This window comes from Hemiscyllium ocellatum, chromosome 39, assembly GCF_020745735.1.
Source record: "Hemiscyllium ocellatum isolate sHemOce1 chromosome 39, sHemOce1.pat.X.cur, whole genome shotgun sequence".
NCBI lineage: Eukaryota > Metazoa > Chordata > Chondrichthyes > Orectolobiformes > Hemiscylliidae > Hemiscyllium > Hemiscyllium ocellatum.
Genome location: NC_083439.1, coordinates 42,755,031 through 42,781,391, shown reverse-complemented (window position 1 = coordinate 42,781,391; position 26,361 = coordinate 42,755,031). Strand labels below are relative to the sequence as shown.

At 44.7% G+C, this 26,361-nt stretch overlaps 1 long non-coding RNA gene across 3 annotated transcripts in view; it reads right to left on the bottom strand.

The window, feature by feature from the left end:
- The window catches only part of LOC132834327 (uncharacterized), a 109,052-nt gene that overhangs the window by 66,250 nt on the left and 16,441 nt on the right, over positions 1 to 26,361 (bottom strand). For 2 of the 3 annotated variants that reach the window (XR_009647171.1, XR_009647172.1), the window contains exons 4-5: positions 16,396 to 16,511; positions 6,418 to 6,552 (exon numbers count right to left, since the gene is read on the bottom strand). This is a non-coding gene — a long non-coding RNA (uncharacterized LOC132834327). The remainder of the gene's footprint in view (positions 1 to 6,417; positions 6,553 to 16,395; positions 16,512 to 26,361) is intronic. The other variant, XR_009647173.1, reaches the window with a different exon arrangement.

The window sequence follows — 26,361 nt, the reverse complement described above, 5'->3', positions numbered from 1 at the left end:
GTGAAATGGATGGTGGAAGGTTAGAGGTAATGAAGGTGCTGCAGGACAGGATGGAGGAGTGCTGCTGGGACTGGAGAAGGTTACAGTGACATCATGTGCTGGAGAGGCTGGAGGAAGGTACACAGGTGGGCAGGTCAGTAAGGGCTGGATGTTACAGACAGAGTGGGCTGTAGGTGCTGGACAAGATGACAAACGTAAGGATTTTTATAGTGTTTTGGTGATGGGGGTCATAACAGTTGGTTTCAAAGGCATTTTGGTAAAATATAAGGACAAGGCAGAGGTGAAGACGCCAAATTTGTGGAAGCCCCCTAATTGTTAGAATATCACTGTCACTGGGCATTATCATTATCACGAGACAGGATCTGGCAAACACAGACCGGGAGGAACTATTTGCAGTTGGGTTCATATTCAGAAAGAGGAAGTGCGTCAAAGTGATACAGGGAGAATTCAAGGCCAGTGTGTTCTGCGAAGAGTGATTGACAAAGGCAGTAACTCCAGTGAATACTGGTCAAGCGGTATCCTGAGCTTGATAAAGGAAATACAATGCGATGAAAACAGGCAAAGACCGACCAACGTATAGAGAGTGCAAGGGGATCCTTAAAATGATGGGCAAATAATGGGCATGAAATATCCTTTTCAGATACTGTTAAGGAGAGGCCACAATGTGTTTAATGAGTACAGTTAGAGGAAGACGATTCCCAGGTAAACAGCGAGGCTTGTTAGAAACCAAAGGGACAATCCGTGCATGGAGCCAGAGGAAGTAGGTAAGGTCTTCAATGAAAGCTTCCCATCTGTATTGACACAGGAGAAAGGCATTGTAGTCGGGGATTTCAGTGGGGATGGTGAGGTTTTAGAACATGATAAGATGAATAAGGAGGAGGTATTAAATGTTTTCACAGGCATAAAGGTGGAGAAATCCCCAGTGCCTCATGAAATGTATCCCAAGTTGCTATGGGAAGGAAGGCTGGAGTTTGCTGGGGCCCTGGTGTATATTTTTAATACTTTGCTGGCCACAGGTAAAGTTCTGAAAGACTGGAGGATCGCTAATGCGGTTCCTTTGTTCAAGAAGGGCAGCAGAGATTGGCCAGATAATTACAGAGCAGATAGTCTGACAGCGGGGGTGGGGGGGGGGGGGGGGCGGTTATTGGGAACAATTGTGAGGATGAATCGACACTTGCAAAGGCAAAGATCACCTCGGCAGCGTCATCACGGATGTGGTAGAGGACGATACTGTCTGAGGAATTCAGTTCAGTTTTTTTGAAATGGTGTCTAAAAATATTGATGAGGGCAGTGCAGATGATGTGGTTTACATGGACTTGAATAAGACGGTTGACAAAATCCCTCATGGAAGGCTGGTTCAAATGTAAAGAGCCACAAGGCAAGTTCGCAAATTAGATACAAAATTAGCGGATACACTTCTTCATGTTTGAAATTCTTTCACCAGTGGGTGTACCACAGGGATCTGTGCAGGAACCATTGCTGGTTATTATGTACACTAATAACTTGGATGTGAAAGCATAACTTGTGGGCGGCACGGTGGCAGAGCGGTTAGCACTGCTGCCTCACAGCACCTGAGACCCGGGTTCAATTCCCGACTCAGGGTGCTCCGGTTTCCTCCAACAGTCACAAAGATGTGCGGGTTAGGTGAATTGGCCATGCTAAATTGCCCGTAGTGTTAGGTAAAAGGGGTAAATGTCGGGGTATAGGTGGGTTGTGCTTCGGCGGGTCGGTGTGGCTGCAGTCTGATATCGATCAGATGATAAACTGAGCAGAGTAATGGCAGATGTAGTTTACTTCTGATCACTGTGAGGTAATGCACTGTGGGAAGTCTCATAAGTGAAGGATATACATCATGAATGGTAGGTCCACCTGGAGTACTGAGGAACAAGGGACCTTGGTGGACAAGTCTCTGGATGTGTGAAGTTGTCAGCACATGTTGACAGGGTGGGGAAGACATCTGAACTGGGAGCAGGAGGGGGATCCACATCCTGGTGGGGCGAATTGTAGGAGCTGCTTGAGAGGATATAAACCAGTCTGGTAGGGTGTTGCATCTTAAACAGTCCTAAGGCCAGAAAGAAGATTGAGGCTGATGCACAAGTTAATGAGAACAATTTCAGCAGACAAGGCAAGCAAGAATATAGCAGGAAATGGGGAGAAACTGATGATTAACCTGCATTTATTTCAATACAACGGGCCTGACAGCTACGGAAGATAAACTCAGGGCATGGATTGGAACATGGGACTGGGACATTACAGTTATTACAGAAACAAAGCCGAGGGAGGGGCAGGGCTGTCAGCACATTGGTTCAAGGTGGAGATGCTACAGGAAGCATCAAAGGGTAGGCAAGAGAGGATGTGTGGTGGTGGGTTTTGATTGCATAAATCATCACAGCAAGATTTAGAGAGGATATTCCTGTGGGATTGCCCACTGAAGTTATGTTAGTGCAACTGAGAAATAAGAATGGGTCATCACTTTGATACGATTGTCCTACTGACCCCGAATAGTCTGTGGCAGACTGAGGAACAAATATATCAGGAGATCTCAAATATCAATCAGAATAATAGGGCTGTTATGGTTGGGGTTTTTCAACTTTCCAAACCTAGACTGGGACTGCCAGTGTTCAGCATTTGCAAGGTAGCAATTTGGTAATTATGTTCAAGAAATTCCCAAACAATATGTAAATGGTCTGAAAAGAGAAAGGGGCAAAGCCTGACCTTCCCTTGGGAAACAAGGTCGGGAAAGGGACTGATGTGTGAGTGGGAATGCATTTTGCCAAAATGACCACAATTCTCTTAGCTTAAGAATAAAGATGGAAAAGAACAGGTCTGGTCCACAAGTTCAAGGTATGAAATGGGACCAGACCAATCTTGACAGTATTAGACAGGAACTTTCAAAAGGTGATCAGGGAGTCTATTTGCAGGGAAAGGGAAGTCTGGCAACTGAGAATATTTTAAAAGTGAGATAAATTGAGCGATCACCACCAGTATGTTCCTGTTTGTGTGCAGCTCAATGCTGACAGCCCTCGGAAACACTGGCTGTCTATTGGACAAGGAAAAAGGGCATATTTCAGGTATCGCCAGCTGGATCAAGGGAATGCATGAGGATCAAGGGGCTGTAGGGATACACTTTGGGTGGAAATCAGGAATGCAGAAAGGGTACATGAAATAGCCTCGGCAGGAAATGATAGGGAGAATGCAAAAGTGATTGTATAACTATATTGAGTAAAAGTGTAACTCGAAACAAAATAGTGTTCCTTAAGGATCAATGAGATCATTGATGTGTGGAACCGTAGGATATGGCTAGACTTTAAACACATTTTGTGACTCCAGAACTTACTGTTGACAAAGACTGGGGAACTCAGGGAACAAGAGTAATACGTTAGACCATATTTGGAGTTTGCTGCAATTCCAGTATCCCGCTATAGGAAGGAGGTTGGGAAGCTTGAAAGTGTTCAGAAAAGATTGACAAGATGTTGCCGGGGTTGTTGCTGAATAAGCTCGGGCTATTTTCACTGGAGCATCAGAGACTGAGGGGTGACCTGACAGAGGATTATCCATGAGGGATATGGATTGGGTAAGCATTCAAGGTCTTTTACCAGGGGTTGGGGAGTCCAAAACTAAAGGGCATATGTTTAAGGTTAAAGGGGGAAAGGTTTAAAAGGGACTGAAGGGTCAGCTTTTTTATGCACACGGTGATGTGTGTATGGAATGAGCTGAGGGAGAAAGTAACACATACTTAGACTATGACAACATTTAAGGGATGGATGGGTATGTGAATAATAAGGGTTTAGAGGTACATGGGCCAAATGCTGATAAATGGGATGGACTTATTTAGATCTTCTGGTCAGCATGGATGAGTTGGATCGAAGGGTCTGTTTCCCTTGTACATCTCTATGGCTTGAAAAGAGGGCATGTTATAGAAGAGGCGGTGCTGGACGTTTTAAAACACAAAGGTATGGAAAGCCCCAGGACCTGATTACATGTATCACAGGGCATTGTGGGATGTTAGGGAAGGAACTGTGGAGCCGCTAACAAAGGTATTTGTACCAATGACAGCCATGTGTGATGGGCTGGAAGGCTGGAGGGTGACATAGTGGACAGTGAAGGAGGTTTGCTAAGATTACAAAGGGATCTTGATGATATGGGTGAATGAGCTGAAAAATTGCAGATGGACTTCAATCTGAATAAATGCAAGATAATGCACTTGGTAAAACAAACAAAGGTAGAGCCGATACAATTACTGTTCGGGCCTCAGTTAGTGTTTTAGAGCAGAGGGACCTCCGGGTTCAGGTACATAATTCTTGAAGTTTGCATCACAGGATGGATAAGACAGTGCTTGGCATGCCTGACTATTGCTCAGTCCATTGAATGGAGAATTTGGGACGTCATGTTGAGATTGCACAGACATTGGTGAGGCCTGTTCTGCAATACTCTGTCCAGTTCTGGTCGCCCAGTTATAGGGAGGATATTATTAAGCTGCAGGGGATTCAGAAGAGATTTACCAGGACGTTGCTGGGTATGGAAGGCTTGAGTTCTGCAAAATGGCTGGACAGGCTGAGTCTTTTTTCACTCGAGCCTGGAAGTTGAGACGTGATGTTATAAAAGTAAATTTTTAAAAATAAGGTATATAGATCGATTTAATGGTAGTTGTCTTTAACACAGGATGGGGGACTCCCAAGAGGAGGGACCACGTCTTAAAGTTTAGAAGAGAGCAATGTTCAAAAAAAGACATGGGGGCAAATTGTTCCACAGACGGTGTTTTGATTGTGGAATGAACTTGCTGAAGAAGGGTGGATGTGGGTACAATGACAACGTTTAAAAGACAGAGATACTAAACAAGTATTTAGCATCAGTTTTTACTGTGGAAAAGGATATGGAAGATATAGAATGTCGGGAAATAGATAGTGACACCTTGCAAAATATCCATATTACAGACGAGCAAGTGTTGATGGCTTGAAATGCATAAAGGTGGGTAAATTCCCAGGACCTGATCAGGTGTACCCTCGAACTCTGTGGGAAGCGAGAGAAGTGATTACTGAGCCTCTTGCTGAGATATTTGTATAATCAATAGTCACAGGTGAGGTGGCAGAAGACTGGAGGTTGGTTAATGCGGTGCCATTGTTTAAGAAGAGTGGTAAGGACAAGCCGGGAATTATAGACCAGTGAGCCTGACCTCGGTGGTGGGCAAGTTGCTGGAGGGAATCCTGAGGGACAGGATGTACATGTAGTTGGAAAGGCAAGGACTGAATCGGGATAGTCAACATGGCTTTGTGCGTGGGAGATCATGCCTTACAAACTTGACTGAGTTTTTTGAATAAATAACAATAAGGATTGATGAGGGCTGAGCGGTAGATGTGATCTATATGGACTTCAGTAAGGCGTTCGACAAGGTTCCCTATGGGAGACTGGTTAGCAAGGTTAGATCTCATGGAATACAGGGAGAAGTAGCTATTTAGATGCAGAACTGGCTCAAAGGTAGAAGACAGAGGGTAGTGGTGAGGGTTGCTTATCAGACTGGAGGACAGTGACTGGTGGAGTGTCACAAGGATTGGGCCTAAGAATGGTGAATAGCCAAGGGTAAGGGAGTCCAAAACTTGAGGGTACAAACTGGAGGTGAGAGAGCAAAGATTTGAAGAGGGAGCTGAGGGGCAACATTATCCACAGAGGATGGTGCACAGACAGAACCTTGTGCCAGGGGGCACATGGGAGAAACAAGAACAATGACAACATGGAAAAGACCTTTGGGCAGGAACATGGAGAGGGGAAGGTTTGAAGAGCTAAGGGCCAAACGCAGGCAAATGAGACTCATTCAGTATAGGAAACATGGGCAGCATTGACGAGTTGGACCACAGGTTCTGTTTCCGTGCTGTATCACTCTGTATCCAGGTAAAGAGGATTAGTGTACGGAAGTAAAGCATGTTGTGGACACTGAAGCAAGTTATAGTGAAAGGGATGGTAGTCTAAAATGCAGTACGTTTCAAATATGTGGAGGGTCTATCAGGAAGGGAGGAGTTACAGGGACAGGAACTGTTATAGGAGTTAAAAATGACTGAAGACACCGGTGCACAAGCCATGCCACACATAGAGTGTTGCAGAGTAGTGAGTCTTAGTACAGTGTTGGAGGGAGAACACAGAACAGAAAGATCCCAGGCAGCATTCACCACATCTCGTCGGAGGCCTGCTTTCCGCTCTGTTGCCCTGATGCTCACTAAGACAGCACCGGCCTGGACTGATAACTATGAACTCCCCATGCTGTCTCAGTGCAACGTAAGTTAATGTAGACGTGGTGATTCAGCCAGGGGTGTTTCTGTACTGTACTGTACTTACCCTCCAGCACTGTATCTATGTCATGTCATGTTAGATGATGTTTGGAGCCCTCCCATTGCTCCCTGCTGTGTACACTGTGAGTGAACTTACCTCACTGCAGGATTTATTGAAGGCTCCAGATCTCTCTGCCTTTTGTCTCTCTGGCTGACCAATCAACTTCAATGAGGTGTTGGACGAGACACCCAGCAATTGGGAAGTCTATGGAGTCAGCACTTTCCTGAGGACCTACAGGAGACAGAAAAATAGACAGAATGGGGAATTAGACTGATGCAGTGAGGTTTACACATGGAGAATGGAAATGAACCCCACAGAGATCTGGAAAATCCCACTCCATCCCTGGTCTGCGCTGTTGCATCTCTCTGGAGTGGAGAATTCTGTTTGCTCAGGATCTGGAGTAACTGCAAGAGCGGGAGGCTCTGACAGAGGCTGCAATTAGACCCACACAGTGAGGGATACCAAAGGGAGAGAGACTGAATGATATCACCAGAGTGCTGGAAGACCTCAGGATCACACAGTCATGTTGGAAGAATGGGTTTAGCTTCATGATGCCCTGGTATCAGTGCTCAGGGATGAGCAACCACTGAGCAGGCGAATTGATGACCGAGTGGTATTACTGCGAGAGAATTTATCCAAAACTTCAGCTAATGTTCAGGGGAAGTGGGTTTTAATCTCACCATAAATAATTTTAAAAATAGTAATTAACAATCCATAAATAAATATGAAACCATTGCAGATGTTCAAAAACCCCAAACCCTTGTCCTTTAGATAAGGACATCTGCTCATCCTCACGTGGTCTGCACGACATCCCCACAGCAAAGTGTTTGCCTCTCAATTACCCTCTGAAATGGCCGAGCAAGTTACTCAGCTCAAGGGCAGCTCGGGCTGGGCAAGAAAGGCTGGTCAGCTAGAGACACCCACATCCCATACCTGATTTAATAAATAATCCATGAGGATGGTCCCCCTGGAACTGCGCTGGGGCCAGGGTCCGGGCCAATCATATCGGTAAGTTTATGGATGGGGCTTTCAACTGACAGAGAGGATGCCAGTGAAAGGAGCTTTCCAAATCCAAAGGGAAAAGGTGAAGAATGGGAGCAGTATGGGAATGTGGCAGAAGACAAGCAGAAAGGAACAGGATGGGACAGAGCTTAACTAAAACTGTACATCAGGGAATCGGTTTGTGACAGGAAATTATGGGAAAGAGTAAATTATGTTTTTTGAATGTCTCTTCAATAAGGTAGATTGATTTGTGACACCGAGATAAAAGAGGTTTAGACACCAGAGAGATGTGGTTACAGGGTGAACAAAAGGTGGACAGAAATAGTCAATGGATCACAACCTTGCGGAAATTCAGGCAAAATGGGTAACGCAAACAATAATGGGTAAGAAAGGCATTACAGAGAAAGCATTTGGTCTCAGATCATGAAGTGGAGTCAGTCTGAATGTAAATTCTGGCTACTACTTGCCAAGGACACAAGCAGAAGAACAGTTTTAGCTACCGAACAGCATTCCATTGCTCATCACTGCGTTACACAGGAACTCACTGGAATTTTTTTAACAAACACATTGTGATAATTTTGGGAAACTTCAATATTCACATAATCTGGGACAGTCACACTGACAACAGGGATATTGGAAGAGGAGTTCAGAGAATTTTTTTCAGTGTTTCTTTGAATAACAAATTGTGCAATTGGTTAGGGATGTAACTATCTCAGTGCGACCGTTGTGTGATCAAACTTACTGAATGAGGAATGTCACCTGCAGAGATCCTCAGGGAAATTGTGATAAAATGCAGTTTAAATAAATATAAAGTTTTAAAGTGAATCACAGAAAGGACAAGGTACAACTAGAAACAAAAACAGCCAATTACTTGGGTTTGAGATGAGAACTGACCAAGGTAAACAGGCTAAACAGACTGAAATATGGGTCTGTAAATGAACAGTGGAAAATATTTGAAGGAACAGTGTAAATCACTCAACAAAATAAGATTCCATTGAAACAGACAAAACCTCAGCAAGGCCCCTCACTCAGGACAAAATGTATCATATTAGATTATGAGGCTTAGAAGATCACCAAAAATTACTTAAAATCGTGAAGGGAGATTGTGTTATAGGAATAAGTTTTAAAGGGATTGCAAAGGGTCTGCTAGCAGGAGGGCAGCAGTGGGAAGGGGAATCACTGTCAGGGTATAATGTCACAAAAGGAACAGGAGAAGTGAAGGTGCCAGAGGTGGTGAGAGTGTTACAGAGAGTGGTCAGGGTGTTACGAAGTCAGTCTGAATTGCTGCAGCTGGGGGGGTTTGCAGAGGTAGGGAGGGACATAGGTATTTTTATTTATTCATTCATGGGATGAGTGTGTCACTGCTAATTACCCAGAGGACAGGTCAGAGTCAGCCATATTGCAGGGGGTCTGGGGTCACATGTTAGCCAGACCAGGTTAAGATGTCAGATGTTATACACAAAAGATCAGTGAACCTGATGTGTTATTCCCACTGATCAACAATGCTTTTATAGTGGCCTGACCAATGTCTTGTACAGATACAACATGACGTCCCAACCCTTTCTCTTAATGCTCTGCCCAATGAGGTAACCATCCCAAACGCCTGCTTCACCAGCCTGCCTACCTGTGACACCACTTTCAAAGAATTGTGTACCTGCATCCCTTGGTCTCTGACGGACAACACTACCCAGGGCCCGAACATTAATTGTACAAGTCCCACCCTGGTTTGTTTCACCAAAATGGAACACTTCACATTTACCTAATTGAACTCCATCTGCTATTCTTCAGCCCACTCTCCCAGCAGTACTGTCCATCCTGCTGGATCATAGATAACCTTCTTCACTGTCCACTTTACCACCAATGTCAGTATCACCCAAAAAACTTACTTAACAGGAAACCAATGTTCCCATCCAAACCATTTAACCAAATGACAAACAACAGGGGACCCACTCCACCGCTGGTCACATGCCTCCAGTCAGAAAAACAGCATGTCTCCCATCACCCTCTGTCTCCTACCATCAAGACCATCATTTTGTCCAGTTCACTAGCTCCTCCTGAATGCCATATCATTTTACGCTGATCTGAGTTTATTACCCAGTTTACCATATGACACGTAGAACACAGAAAAGTACAGAACAAGACCCTTCGGCCATGATGACATGCCAATCTTTTATCTGACCGTAAGATAAAAAAAAACGTGGCAGATCGACTTTAATTCAGGTAAATGCAACGTGCTGCATTTTGGGAAAGGAAATCTTAATAGGACTGATACATGAAATGGTCAGGTCCTTGGGAGTGTTGCTTGGGGTACAGGTTCATAGCTCCTTGAAAATGGAGACCCAGGTAGATAGGATAGTGAAGAAGGCGTTTGGTATGCATTCCTTTATTGGTCAGAGTATTGAGTACAGAAGTTGGGAGGTTATGTTGCGACTGTACAGCACATTGTTTAGACCACTGTTGGAATACTGCGTGCAATTTTGGTCTCCTTACTATCGGAAAGATATTGGGAAACTTGAAAGGGTTCAGAAAAGATTTACAAGGATGATGCCAGGGTTGGCGGATTTGAGCTCTAGTGAGAGGCTGAACAGGCTGGGGTGATTTCCTTGGAGCGTCGGGAGGCTGAGGGGTGACCTTAAAGAGGTTTACAAAATTATGAGGTGCATGGATAGGGTAAATAGACAAAGTATTTTCCCTGGGTTTGGGGAGTCCAGAATTAGAGGGCATAGGTTTAGGGTGAGAGGGGAAAGATATAAAAGAGACCTAAGGGGCAACTTTTTCACGCAGAGGGTGGTACGTGTATGGAATGAGCTGTCAGATGAAGGGTGGAGGCTGATACAATTGTAACATTTAAGAGGCATTTGGTTGGGTATATGAATAGGAAGGCTTTGATGGGATAGGGACCGGGTGCTGGCAGGTGGGACAATATTGTGTTGGGATATCTGGTCGGCATGGACGGGTTGGACCGCCGGGTCTTTTTCCGTGCTGTACATCTCTATGACTCTACCTTCCATACCCTTCATTTTATTATCATCTATGTGCCTATCCAGAAGTATATTAAATGTCCCTAATGCATCTAATTTTACTGCCACCGCTGACAGTGCATTCCACTCAGCCACCACTCTGTACGTTACGAACCTACCTCTGAAATCTCCCCTTAACCATCCGCTAATCAGCCGAAAATTATAACCCCTTGTAATAGCTATTTATATGAGCGTAGAAAATATCTCTTATTATTCACTCTATGAATGCCTCTCATCACCTTGTTCACCTCTGCCAAATCACACCACACCCTTCTTCACTCCAATGAGAAAAGCCGTAGCTCCCTCAACCTTTCTTCATAAGACATGCCCTCCAGTACAGACAGCATCCTGGTAAATCTCCTCTTTACCCTCTCTCAAGTTTCCACATCCTTCCTGTAATGAATGGACCAGAACTGAACACAATATTACAAGTGGGGTCTAACCAGGGCTGTAGAGAGCTGCAGCATAACCTCACCGCTTTAAAACTCAATCCCCAAACTAATGAAATCCCACAAAATATATCCCTTCTTAACAAACTTATCAGCATGGGTGGCTACTTTGAGGGATCTATGGACTTGGACCCCAAGATCCCTCTGTTCCTCCACACTGCCAAAGATCCTGCCTTTCACCCTGTATTCTGCATTCAAATTCAATCTTCAAAATGAATGACTTCACACTTTTCCAGATTGACCTCCATCTGCCATTTCTCAGCCCAGCTCTGCATCCTGTCAATGTCCCGTTGCAATCTAGAACAGACCTCCACACTGTCAGCCACGCCACCAACCTTCGTGTCATTGGCAAGTCTACTAACCGACCCTTCCACTCACACATCCAACTTATTCATAAAATCACAAAGAGCACAAGAGCTGTAATCACACCCTACAGAAAACCACTGGTCACTGAGTTCCAGGATGAATTATTTCCAGCTATCATCACCCTCTGTCTTCTGTGGGCCAGTAATCCTGTATCCAGACAGACAGGTTTCCCTGTATCCCATGCCTCTGTATTTCCTGAATAAGCCATAAAGGTGTTTTGTCACATTCTTAAAAGATTCAATAAGACTTTTAAGGCATGACCTGGCCCTTATACAAACATGCTGACTATCTCTAATCAAACTATGGTTTCCCAAGGAAAAATAAATCCTCTCTCTCAGAATCCTCTCCAATAATCTGCACACCACAGACATAAGACTGACAGGTGTGCAATTCCCAGGATTATTCCTATTCCCTTTCGTGAACAAGGGAATAATATTATCCTGCCTCCAATCAACTGGTCCGACTCCAGTGGACAGTGAGGGTGCAAAGGTCATCACCAGGTGCGCAGCAATCCATTCCCTCCCTTCGTGCAGTTACTTTGGACGCATCCAGTCTGGTTCGGCGACTTATCTATCCTTATCTTTTACAAAATTCTCAGCACATCCTCCTCCTTGACATCCACCCATCAGCCTGTTTCACACTGTCCTCACAAACAACAAGACCCTTCTCAGCAGTGAACACTGAGGCATAGTATTCATTAAAAGACCTCCCCTACCTCCTGTGACTCCAGAGACAAGTTCCTTCCACTATCCCAGAGTGGCCTTATTCTCACTCTGACCATCCTCTTGTTCCTCACAGAAGTGGAGAATGCCTCACAGTTTTCCTTAAGCCTTCCCAAGAAAGCTTTTTCATGCTGCCTTCTAGTTGCCCTAAGTCCATTCCTTGGTTCCTTCCTGGTACCTTCAGGGAATCTCTACAGTATGGAAACAGGCCATTTGGCCCAACACCTCCATATTAACCCTCCAAACAGTATCCAACCCAGCCCCATTCCCCCACCCTGTTACTCTCCATTTGCCCTGACTAATGCACCAAACTACCCATCCCTGAACACTATGGGTAATTTAGCATGGCTGAGTCACCTAATCTGCACATCTTTGGATGGTGGGTGGAAACTGGAGCACCTGGAGGAAACCCACGCAGACATGGCTAGAATGTGCAAACTCCCCACAGACAGTCGCCTGAGGCTCTCATCGAAATGGAGCCTGTAGTGCTTTGACGTAGCAGAGCTAACCACTGAGACACCGCGCCACCCAATGTAACTCTCTGGAGTCCTGTCTGATCCTTGCTTCCTCAACCTCAAGTTAGCTTCTTTCTTCCGCTTGACTAGATGCTGAAGTCCACGTGGACAACGTTGACTGCTCTGCCTTCATCTATCTCTTGGCCACCTCCTCGAAGAGTCAATCCGGTTTGAGAAACGTGGTTTTCCACTCACAAAGCCATGATGACCATCTCAAATCAGCTTTTGCCTTTGTAAATGTAAGGAGCTCCTTTCTCTCAGAATCTCCTCCAACAACTTCCCCATCACTGGGCTCACAGGGCTGTAATTTCCTGGCTTTTCCCTGCAGCCCTTAAGTGATGGAACAGCATTAGCCGCCCTCCAGTCTTCCAACACCTCACTGTGTCTGTTGATAATATAAATATCTCTGTTAAGGACACTGCAATCTCTTCCCTAGCTTCCCACAATATTCTAGTATCGACCCAATGAGCTACTGAGGATTGATCTACCTTTATTTGTTTTAAGATTCCAGCACTTTCTCTTCTCTGGTGAGGATTCTTTCCAAGACATCGCTATTTATTTCTCCAAGTTCCCGAGCTTCCATGTCTTTCTCCACAGTAAATACTGACAAGGCTATTTTGTCTAATATCTCACCCATCTCCTCTGGTTCCACACAGGGGTGACCTTATTGATCTTTAAGGGACCCTATTCTCTACTAAGTTACTCTTTAGCCCTGACTGAAACTTGCACAAAGGCTTCTCATAATTCAAATACATGATATCCCCTCTCACACCCTTACAATTCTGCCATTTATATTCACACCAACAAATTAAATCCAACAGGCTCAGAAACAAATTCTCTTTTATCAAATGTGTTTCTAAGTGGCCAGTTATTGTATATTGACATATCCTTTCTAACAATGTCAGTATGGTCCCGACTTACTGACAGGGTAACTCTATTTGGTTTCAGACGGGCAGCAGAAAGGGTTGTGGGAGTTCTTGTGTATCAATCTGAAAAAGGTAGCTCACAGGGTCAGCAGGGAATAGAGAAGGCAAATCAAATGCTGGCATTTATTACAGAGGGAATGGAGTCTAAAAAAGGGAGGTTTTGCTAAAACGATACAAGGTTCAATATTATGAACAGTGAGAGTGCCTGAAGGAAAGATATTGTCACATTGGAGGCAGGTCAGAGAAGGCTCACTCGGCTGATCCTGGGAATGGAGGGATTTTCCAATGAAAAGAGGTGGAGTAGGTTGAGGTTGAACCCATTGAAGTTTAGATAATGAGAGAGAAATGGAATGAACCATCCATTCTGAGGGGCTCTGATCGGGCGGATGCTGGGAAGTTAGAAAACTGAACAGCACAGCACAGCAACAGGCCCTTCGGCCCACCATGTCTATGCTGTCCATGATGCTATTCTAACTCATACAATCTGCCTGCACGTGGTCCATATCCCTCTATGCTCTTCCCGTTCATGTTTCTGTTGAAATCCCACTTCAAAACTTTACTCACATTTCTCTTTCTATGACCTCGCTTGGCAACTTCCACTCTCTGCAAAAAAAAACTTGCCTCACACATCTCGTTTAAATTTTCTCTTTCTCACCTTAAACCTCTACACTCTAGTATTTGAAACTTTCACATTGGAAAAGAGATGCTGACTATCTACATTATCTATCCCTGTCCTAATGTTATATCCCTGTACCTGGACACCTGTCAGCCTCTGATACCCTCACAAAGCAATTCAACTTTGTTAAATTTCCTCTTAACACCTAACACACACTTAAAAACCCTAACACAGGCAACGTGCTGATAAACCCCTTTTGCACCCTCTCCAAAGCCTCCCCATCCTCCCTATTGTGTGGAGATGAGAACTGCACACAGTTCTCCAAATGTGGCCAAACAAACGTTTTATACAATTACAGCATCAGATGCAAACCACTTTACCCAACGTTGTGACCGATGAAGGTCAGTGCTCCATTTGCTTTGTTTCCCATCTGAAACACTTCTGTTGCCATTTTCAGGGGTTACTGACTTGCACCAAGATCCTTCTGGATATCAATATCCCTCAGGATGAGAACTTTATTCCTGAATTTGACATCATCTCACACTTGTCCAGACTAAACCCAATTTGCCATTTCTGTCTATCTCTCCAACTGTTCTGTAACCTCCTGCAGATGTTACTGAATCAGGGAAACAAGGGTTTTGTGGAAAAGGCAGGAAAGTAGAGTTGAACAGTATCAGATCAGCCATGATCTGACTGAAGGGCACAGTATACTCAATGGGCCAAATGGCCTCATTCCCCTCCTACATCTCATGGTCTGAGCACAAACTCAATATGCCCTGCATAATATTATGGGTTTCTGCTCACAAAACTCCTTTATAATGGGATTATTGGATATTTATTCGTACACAGCACTTGATCTACAAATATGATATGATGTTATAGAAAACCATCTCACATACAATCCAGGATTCTATCCGTTACAGCACTGATACTCACTGCTGTATCAGTCGGCATGGAGATCACACCACTGTCACACACAGGTACTGTACTGTTCTTGCTACAAGTACATTCAGTGTCCTGACTGTAACCGTATTGACATTCCCATCACTGGTTGGTGCCTACAAAAGAATTCCTGCTAACGGTTGCTGCTGCTTGCTTATTCTCAGCTCCACTTTTGTTATTCAGATCCACATGACTGTCTCATTAATGCATTAACCTCATCCTTCCTTCACAACTTGTTGGCTTTTTGCTGAATCTGCCTATTGGGACTAGATTGGGTTGGGATATCTGCACAGCATGGATGGGTTGGACCGAAGGGCTGGTTTCCATGTTGTAGTACATCTCTCTGACTCCATGACTCTATCCCAACAACCCTTCAGTATTCACTCCCAGCGATGGTCATTCTGCAGCTAAATCTCCGGAATGACAGTTCCATCATATCTGTTCACTGTCATCCCATCTGCCTTATGGTGAATGCAGGGAGTCATTCCTCAGTAGTGGGGGGTTGAACAGATGGGTAGAGGTTACAGAGACAGGGAGGCTTACAGGGACTCAAGGATGTTAGAGTTAAACAGAGTTACATCTGGTCAAGAATGTCAGTGGGACAAAGGGGTTTGGGGATTGGAGGAATTTACAGAGATAGAGGGAGCTGGATTAGATTCTGGAGATAGGTATAGAGATGGAGAAAGGAAGAGGTAGGCAGACTGAGAGGCACAGACAGGGGGCTGTTTCATCTAGGAGAGTATTGTGTATACTAACAGAGATATGGAAGGTTGTCGTGACTGAAGACGTTTATAAATATAAGGTGGCTTCTAGGCTCTGGAGGCTACAGAGATGGGAAGGCAATGGAGAATGCCAGGTTACTGGGGTGGAGACAGTTACACAAATAGGGAGGGTTGTACAAACTGAAGGAGGTTCCTGTGGTCGCGAGGGGTATGGTGTCGGGAATGAGGGTGTAATTTAACAAGATAAAGATCAAAGAATTAGAGAAGGACAAGGAGATTACAATTTTTTCACAGCTAAGGAAGGGTTGTAGGAGCTGGAGAAGATTACATAGGTAGGGACCGTTGGAGAGGTTAAAGATAAATACATTGACATGGAGGGTGGTGTTGGTGGGAGGAGCTTACAGGGATAGACAGGACAGTCAGGGTTTACAGGGATGAAGGAATTGAGTATCTACTGCAGAAGTTTAGGAATTAGGATGTTAGGGATTGAAGAACCTGACAGAGACAGGGAGAATGGTGTGGAGATTCCAAACAGAGGAAGGATTATCTGGACTGGAGGATATTACAGAGATCACTAACACAGAATGGGCCAGGATTGATGCCTGCTATCCCCTGTGCTGTCGCATTGAGGACCAGTACAGCAGAGGTGAAAGCAGGACCCTCACAAGATGGTGGGAATGAAGCCTAGAATGTTGCTGTTCCTTGCCCAGCTCTGTATCTATGTCCTGTCTTCCAGGTCGGAATATAGAAGTCTACCACCTCCATCTTGTGCTGTTTACTGTGAGTGATCTTACCGGCTGCAGGATTTACTGAAGGCTCCAGATCTCCCTCTCCATCTCTCTCTCTCTGGCTGACCAACCAGCTTCAATGAGGTGATGGATGAGACAGGAGTTAGGAACATCCTGATTACCTGCATGAGACAGAAATAGACAGAATGGGAAATTAGACTGATGTAATGAGGATAACTCATGCAGAGTGGCACTGAGTCCAGCAGAGATCTCGAGAATCCCAGTCTCCATCCCTTGTATGTGCTGCTGCGTCTATCTGGAGTGGACAATTCTGTTGACTCAGCATCTCAGAGCATCTGTAAGAGGGAGAAATGCTGCCAGAGGCAGCAAATAGACCGACACAGCGAGGGGTACCACATGGAGAGATACTGAGTGATATCACATTACTAGACACTGTATTAACAGGGAATTGTTTGAATTTGTAACAAAGGCACTGGGATAATTGTGAGGGGATTCAATCTTCATATCTCATCATCTCTTTGGCGGTGGCTCACAGATGAGGCTGACTCTCTCCCAATCTCGGGGCGAGGGTGGGAAAGTCTAGAGTTGGCTGTACAAACCGATGTGGCCTTCCACACACACTATTACACATGGGGCATGAGGTGGACATGGGAAGAGGGTGGGTGGGGCGTTGGCGTGACAGCGCTCTCCTTGTGCTGTTTTCTGCTGGATTCCTATTTTCACCACAGCAAGTTTCGAGGTGCTCAACACCTTCCCAATGCTCTTTCCCCACTTTGGACGGTCTTGGCCCAGGACTTAACAGATTTGATTAAGAGATGAAAAAAAAACGATCAATTCTGAGAAGCCAGCATTTAGAAACTTGGACACATTTGTTAAAGAGATCGCTATGGATTCTCCTAGCAGGAGGAGTGCAGTAGGAAGAGGAAACATTGTCAGATGATAGGAACAGGGAGAATTGAAGGTTCTGGAAGTGGTGAGGGTGTAACAGAGAGAGGCAAAGTCCTGAACAATGTTACAAAGCCAGTACGGATTGCTGCAGCTAGAGCTGTTTGCAGAGTTAGGGATGGAGATATGTATTCTCATTGATTCATTTGCGGCCTGAGGATGGACCAGCATACATTACCCCATTGCTAATTGCCTAGAGGCAGCTCAGAGTCAGCCACATTGCTGCGGGACTGGAGTCACATGTGAGCCAGACCATGTAAGAATGCTAGATGTCCCTCCCTGAAGGACACACGTGAACAAGTTGATTTTTTCCAGAAAATCAACAATGCTTATACAGTGACCTCACTAATGTCCTGTACAGATACACCATGACATCCCAACTCCTACTCTCAATGCTCTGCCCAATGAAGGGTAACCATCCCAAACGCCTGCTTCACCAGCCTGTCTACCCATGACGCTACTTTCAAAAGACTGTGTATCTGCGTCCCTGGGTCACTGATTGACAAGGGCCCGAACGTTTACTTTACCAGTCCAGCCTGGTCTGTTTTACCACAATACAATATCTTGCATTTCTCCACCTGTTCTTTCTAACCTGACTGACCCAGCTGTACTGTTGATCCCTTTGTACTCTTCGATAACCCTCTTCACTGTCCACTTTATCACCAATTTCAGTCTCACTCCCAAACTTGCTAACCATGACTCCTGTATTATCATCCAAGCAGTCACACTTACACATAGGTATATAGGAACTGAAGGACTTAAAGAGATTACACAGACCTGGAGTGTTGTATGCAGAGGAGTAGATTAAACTGATAGGGATGGTTTTAGAGACTCAACAATGTTTGGAAATAATGGGGGTTGCCATGGTGATAGCATGTTTCAACAATTTGGAGGATATAGGTCTGAAGGAGCTTTGTCAGTTAGCGATGGTACAGTACAGGGAATTGTCGTGGCTTCCGTTTCATAAGCAATCCATAAGCACTTACAATAGCCTGTTTGACATGTGCATTATTTCTCGACCATTCATCAGACAGCACTGCAAATACTTCACTGCCTCCGCCTACCAGCTTAGACTGAACTAACATTACTCAGAAGACCTCAGGCCACTCTGTCTGTCTATGCAAAGTCACAGGTAGTTAGGATAGCGAAGAAGGCGCTTGGTATACATTATTGGTCAGACTATTGAGTACAGGAGTTGGGGGGTCATATTGCGGCTGTACAGGACAGTGGTCAGGCCACTTTTGGAAGACTGCATGCAACTCTGTTCTACTTCCTATCGGAAGGATGTTGTGAAAATTGAAAGGGTTCAGAAAAGATTTACAAGGATGTTGCCAGGGTTGAGCTATAGGGAGAGTTGAACAGGCGATGGTTGTTTTCCCTGGAGAGTCGGAGGCTGAGGGGTGACCTTATTGGGGTTTATAAAATCAAGAGGGACATGGATAAGGTAAATAGACAGTGTTTCCCCTGGGGTGTGCGAGTCCAGAATTGTAGGGCAAGGTTTAGGGTGAGAGGAGAAAGGTATAAAAGAGAACTAAGGGGCAACATTATCACGCAGAGGATAGGACATGTATGGAATGAGCTGCCAGAGGAAGTGGTGGAGGCTAGTACAACAGCAACAGTTAAAAAGCATCTGGATGGATGTATGAATAGGAAGGGTTTAGAGGGAGATGGGCCGGGTGCTGGCAGGTGGGACTATATTGGGTTGAGATATCTGATCTGCAGGATGGGACCGTGAATGTATTGTGGAACCTGGAGGATGTTATAATTTGAACTACAGGTAATTTTTGATTGGATCTTTCAGCCAATCTTACAGATGGTACAATTGCAACATTTAAGAAGCATTTGGATGGATATATGAATAGAAAGGGTTTGGAGGGACATCGGCCAGGTACTGGCAGGTGGGACTAGATTGGGTTGGAATATCCTGTCGGCATGGCCGGGTTTGACTGAAGGGTCTGTTTCCACGCTGTACATCTCTATGACTGTAAGATCGGCTGAATGGTCCAATCAAAAATTACCTGCGGTTCAAATCATAATATCCTCCAGGTTCCACAAGCCATCCTCGGTCACATCCTGCAGGTTCTATGAATTGCGCAACCTCCTGCAGGTCCCAAGTCCCTTCCTACATTTGTACCATCCTCCAGGTTCTGCAGCCCTTCATACCTCGTAACATGGCCCAGACTCTCCAACTCTTCCTTCCTCTGCAATGTTCCCTAGAAGGCACTGGAGGATGGTGGGGGTTACAGAGATATGGAGGGACATCAGGATGGCAGGATTTTGCAGACATTAGGAATATAGGGACTTGAGGAGGTTTCACAGTTTATGAGTGTTGTAGGGTCTGGAGGAACTTACAAAGGTAGGCATAGTTTGAGATTGGAGGATTCTGCAGAAAGCCTTTATGTGGTTAAAGGCAGAATTCTTAGCAGCGTGCAGGAACAAAGGGATCCTGTGTCCCTCAGGTTACCACCCAAGTTGACAGGGTGTTAAGAAGGCATATGGTGTATTGGCTTTCATTAGAAGGGGGATTGGGTTTTAGAGATGCGAGGTTTTGCTGCAGCTCTACAGAACCTCAGTTAGACCACACTTGGAATATTGTGAACAGTTCTGTTTGCTTCATTATAGGAAGGATGTGGAAGCTTTAAAGACAGTGCAGAGGAGATTGAACAGGATGCTGCCTGGACTGGAGAGCATGCCCATAGAAGGTAGGTTGTAGAAGCTGGGGCTTTTCTGATCAGAGCGAAGGAGGAAGAATGGTGACATGATAGAGGTGTACAAGGGAATGAGAGGCATAGATGGAGTGGATAACCAGAGACTATTTCCCATGGTGAAATGGCAATCACAAGGAGACATAAGTTTAAGGTAATTGGCGGAAGGTTTAGCTTAGATATCAGAGGGATATGGGCCAGGTGCTGGCAGGTAGGACTAGATGGGGTTGGGATATCCTGTCGGCATGGACGGGACTGGTATGTTATTGACACAGTGTGGTGGGTGTGTGGAATGGACTGCCAGCCGTGGTAGATTCAGACGCATTCCAGATATCTAAGCAACTCTTGGACAGGCACATCAATGACAGTAAAATGTAAGGTATGCAGGTTAGTTTCGTCTTCAGAGTAGGATAAAAGGTCAGCACAATATTGAGGGCGGAAGGGCTTGTTCTGGAATGTGCTAATCCATGTTCTAAATAGCAAGGGTTATGATGGCAGCAAGAGGTTTCGGGAAGCGGGAGAGGTTGTGATCTGAATGAAGTGACACAAATAGGAGGCGTTGCTAAGGTTGTATGAGGTAACAGAGACAGCAATGGTCTGATCTGGAGCAGATGGCCCAGACTGGGAGGGGTGTGGGGGCTGGAGGTGGTTTCACAGAGAGGGAGGGGCACAGAGCCACAGGAGGTTACAGAAATGTGGAGAGCTGTCGGGCCTACAGGAGTTCATGGAGATGGGGAGGTTGGGAGGAATGGAGCAGTTTACAGGGATAAGGATAGTGGTATTTTACACAGACAGGAATTTTTCAGGTGAATGGAGCTGAGTACAGAGATAAAGTGAGTTGTCCAGATTAGAAAAACAAATAGACATATGGAGGGTAGTCGTGACTGAAGATGTTTATAGATACAGGAAGGCTGAGGTTCTGCAGGTTATTTAGATAAAGAGGGTGTGGAATCAGACAGATTCTCCAAGTGACAAAGACAGCAATTTTGGTTGGAGACAGTTTCACAGATTAGGGAGCATTAGTAACCTCCTCCAGTTTAGTCAAAGTGGGAAGGGTTGTAGGGGAGGGAGACGTTTACACATGTAAGAGCTGAAGAAGATTATGGAAATGAGTAGATAGATGGAGACACTAGAGCAGCTTACATTGACAGGGTGGGTGCTGGCAATGAAAAGATTTCACACAGATAGTGGGTCTTGTAGGAACTGGATTGAAAGAGTCACAGGCATTGGAATGGCTTCTGCAGATTGGGAGTGTTACAGGGACTGAGAGGTTTGTAGGGTCTCCACAGATTGGTGGTGTCTTTAAGAATAGAAGAGTTTATGTAGATACTGAAAGCTTAAACCCAATGCATGCAGTCTTCATTTCAAGACCAGAGCCTTATTATCCCACACCAGCCAAGGATCCCTAACCCTGCCAGCATTTCCCTTTATCCCAATGGGGCAGACTGGTCCTGGATTCTTCAGATCACACTTTGAAAAGCCTCCCATTTGCCAGTTGTTTCTTTTCCTTCAAACAGACTCACCCAATCGATTAGAATCATAATGTGGAGGTGCCAGTGTTGGACAGGGGATGTACAAAGTTAAAAATCACCCAACACTCGGTTCCAGTCCAACCGGTTTATTTGAAAGCACTAGCTTTCAGAGCACTGCCCCTTCATCAGGTGGTTGTGGAGCACAATCCTAAGGCACAGAATTTCTAGCAACAGGATGGCAGGGTCATGGAATATAATATCAAACAAATTTAGTTGAAGCCTTTCATCTGTTACAGTGATCACCAGCGCTTCCAAAGCGAGTTGGATTATAACTGGGCATTGTGCAATTTTAAATTCACAGCATTGACGCTGGCCAGATCCTGCAGAATGGCCCCAAACCTGGCCCTGTTCCAGTTTTCCTCATCAATCTGGGGACCTGCTGATCTTCCTTCATAACTATGTTAAAACAAAGACAGTTGTGGGCACTGTGTTGCACCTGCCTGAGTAGAGTAGGGCCCTCTGCATATTGATTTAGAAACCTTTCTTGGACATATTTGAAAAATTGCAATCTGTCCGAGTCTTTTATACTCCAGGTGGCCCAGTCAATACAGGGAATATTAAAATCTCCAGCCTGTACTCCTCTATTATTCCTATAGTTATCTGCAATCCCTCAACACAGCTGCTCCTCTGGTATCTGTTGGGTCTACTCAGTCTACAATACAGTCCCAACAAAGTGACCACCTCTCTTCTTTTTTCTAACTTCTAACCATGTGGAATTTTAAATGAATATATGTTTTAAAAATTAGAATTAACAATCCATAAATAAGTATTGATAAAAATCCAAACACTTGACCTTCAGAGAAAGACGACAGTTCACTTTCACGTGGTCTGCACGACATACCCACAGCAAAGTGTTTGCCTCTCAATGATCCTGTGAAATGGGCGAGCCAGCTGCTTAGCTCAAGGGCAGCAAGGGATGGGCAATAAAGGCTGGTCAGCCAGAGACACCCACATCCCAGACCTGATTTTAAAAAAATCCATTCAGATTGGTCCCAGCACAGTTCCAGTGGAACAATGTCCTGGCCAATCACATTGGTAGGATTATGGACAGGGCTTTAAACTGACAAAGAGGATGCTGGGACAGGCTTCAGGTGAAAGAAGCTTTCCAAATCCAAATAGAAAAGGTGAAGCAACAGAAAATGTGACCGAAGACAACAGAAAGGAACAGGATGGGCCAAATTTTAACTAAAACTGTAGATCAGCAAAACCATTTGTGACAGGAAATTGTGGGAAAGAGTAAGTTATGTTTTTTATTAATGGACAAAGTCTCTGCAACAAGGTAGATGGATTTGTGGCACAGAGATAAAAGAGATTTTGACACCAGAGAGATGTGGTTACAGGGCGAACAAAAGGTGGACATAAATATTCAATGTTTCGCAACATTGTGCAAACTCAGGCAAAATGGGTAACACTAACAATAATGGGTAAGACGGGCATTACAGAGAAAGCATTTGGTCTCAGATCATGAAGTAGAGTCAGTCTGAATGTAACCTCTGGCTATTCCTTGCCAAGGACACAAGCAGCAGAACAGTTTTAGACCACTGAACAGCATTCCCTTGCTCATCACTGCATTACACAGGAACTCATTGGAATTTTTAATAAAGGAATGGTGAACATTTATTGAAATTTCAATATTCGCAAAGTCTGGGACAGTCACACTGACAACAGTGATATTGGAAGAGGAGTTCAGAGAATTTTTTTTCAGTATTTCTTAGAATAACACATTGTGCAACCGGCGAGGGACGTAACTGTCTCAGAGCGACTGTTGTGTGAGAAAACTTAGTGAATGAGTTATGTCATTCTGGAGAGATCCTCAGGAAAATTGTGATAAAGTGCAGTTTAAAGAAAAATAAAGTTTTCAAGTAAATCACAGAAAGGACAAGCTACAAATAGAAACAAAAATAGCCAATTACATGGGTTTGAGAGGAAAACTGACCAAGGTAAATAGGCTACACAGACTGAAATATGGGTGTCTGGAAATGAACTGTGGAAAACATTTGAATGAACAGTGTAAAACACTCAACAAAAGGACATTCCATTGAAACAGACAAAAACTCAGCAAGAAATCCCCATCAGTCCCTCACTCAGGACAAAATGGATCATATTAGATTAGGAAGCTGAGAAGATCACCACAAAATACTTAAAATCCTCAAGTGAGAGTTTTAGAGTAAGTTTTAAAGGGATTGCAATGGGTCTGCTAGCAGGAGGAGGGCAATGCGAAGAGGAAACATTGTCAAGGTTTATTGATACGTTAGGAACAGGGAGAGATGAAGATGCTGGAGGTAGTGAGAGAGTTACAGAGAGTGGTCAGGGCCTGAACGGTGTTACAAAGCCAGTACGAATTACTGCAGCTGGAGTGGTTTGCAGAGGTAGGGAGGGACATATTTATTTTTATTTATTCATTCATGGGATGTGGGTGTTACTGCCTGGACCAGCATTCTTTGACCCCATGCTAATTACCCAGAGATTGTTGGTGGATATATATACTTTGCTGGACTCAGGTGAAGTGTTGAATGACTGGCGGATCGCTAATGTGGTCCCTTTGTTCAAAAAGGACAGCAGGGACAGGCCAGGTAATTACAGAGCAGATAGTCTGACAGCAGGGGGAGGGAAATTATTGGAATGAATTATGAGGATGAATCCACACTTGCAAAGATAAGGATCAACTTGGTTTAGTCATCACAGATTTGGCAGAGGAAGGTACTGTCTGAGGAATTCAGTTCAGGTTTTTGAAATGGTGCTGAAGTATATTGATGAAGGCAGTGCAGATGATGTGGGTTACACGGACTTGAATAAGTCCTTTGATAAGATGCAAAATGGAAGGTTGGTCCAAAAGGACTGGGTTCCAAGGCAGGTTGGCAAATTGGATGCAAAACTGGTGGGTAGAATACTTTCACCAACGGGTGTACACAGGGATCTGTGCAGGAACCATTGACCATTAATGACTCGGATGTGAAAGCAGAAGGTATCATTAGTAGGTTTGCAGATGATATGAAAGGTGAGGGTGTTATCCACAGTGAGGGGGATGGTCTCCGTCTGCTGTTCGATGTCGATCAGATAAAAATCTAAGCAGAGTTCAGTTCTGATTGAAGTGAGGTAATACTCTGTGGGAGGTACGATAAGCGAAGGACAGACATAATGAATGGTAGGACTTTGCGGAGTACTGAGGAATACAGGGACCTTGGTGGACAAGTTCATAGATCCCTGAAGGTGTCAGCACAGGGAGACAGGGTGGGAAAGGCACCTCAACTGGGAGCGGGAGAGGGACCCACATCCTGCTGGGGTGAATTGCTAGAGATGCTTGAGAGGACATAACCTAGTCTGGCAGGGTGTTGGACCTTAAATAAACGTAAGGCCAGAAAGAAGATTGAGACTGGTACACGTGTTAAAGACAGTAATTTCAGCAGACAAGGCAGGCAAGAACATAGCAGGCAATGGGGGAAAACTGATGATTAAACTGCATTTATTTCAATACAAGGGGCCTGACAGCTAAGGAAGATGAACTCAAGGCAGGGATTGGAACATGGGACTGGGATATTATAGTTATTACAGAAACACAGCTGAGGGAGGGGCAGGACTGGCAGTTCATTGTTTCAAGGTAGAGATGCTCCAGGAAGGGGAGGCAGGAGAGGACGTGTGGTGGTGGGTTTTGATTGCATGAATCATCCCAGCAGGACTTAGAGAGGATATTCCTGTGGGATCGCCCAGTGAAGCTAAGTTAGAACTGAGAAATAAGAATGGGTCATCACGTTGATACGATCTGACTGCTGACCCCGAATAATCCGTGGCAGACTGATGAACAAATGTATCGGGACATCTTAAATATCAACCATAATAATGGGGCTGTTATGGTAGGGTTTTTGAACTTTCCAAACCTAGATTGGGACTGCCAGTGTTCAGAGTTTGCAAGGGAGGCATTTGGTAATTGTGTTCCAGGATCTCCCAATCAATATGTAAATGGCCTGAAAAGAGAAAGGGGCAAAACCTGACCTCCCCTTGGGAATCAAGGTAGGGAAGGGGACTGAGATGTGAGTGGGAAAGCATTTTGCCAAAGTAACCACAGTTCTCGTAGTTTGAAAACAGCTTTGGAAAAGGACAGGCCTGGTCCACAAGTGCAAGTTATAAAATGGAGCCTGACCAATCTTGATCGTATTAGCCAGGAACTTTCAAAATGTGATTGGGGAAGGGAATTATTTACAGGGAAAGGGAAGTTTGGCAAGTGAGAATATCTTTAAAGTGAGATAAACTGATCGACTAGCGTCAGCATGTTCCTGTGTGTGTGCAGCTCAATGCTGACAGCATTCGGAAACACTGGCTGTCTATTGAGGGTCTGGTCAAGGAAAAGGGGGCACATGTCAGGTATAGCCAGCTGGATCAAGGGAATCCCTGAGGATATACAGGGGCTGTAGGAATACACTTTGATTAGAAAACAGGAATGGAGAAAGGCTCAATGAAATAGCCTCAGCAGAGAAGGAAAGGGGAATCCAAAAGTGATTGTATCAGTATATTAGGAGTGCATAAGGAACTCAGGACAAAATAGTATCCATTAAAGATCAATGAGGCCATCGATGTGTGGGACTGCAGGATATTTGCTAAGATCCTAAACATTTTTTTCACTCCAGAACTTACTGAGGACAAAGACTGGGGAACTCAGGGAACAAGAGTAATACATGAGACCACATTCGGAGTCCTCTGCAATTCCAGTCTCCCTGCTACAGGAAGGATGTTGTGAAACTTGAAAGGGCTCAGAAAAGCTTTACAAGATATTGCCCGGGTTGTTGCTGAATAAGCTGGGGTTACTGTCACTGGAGAATCGGAGACTGAGGGAT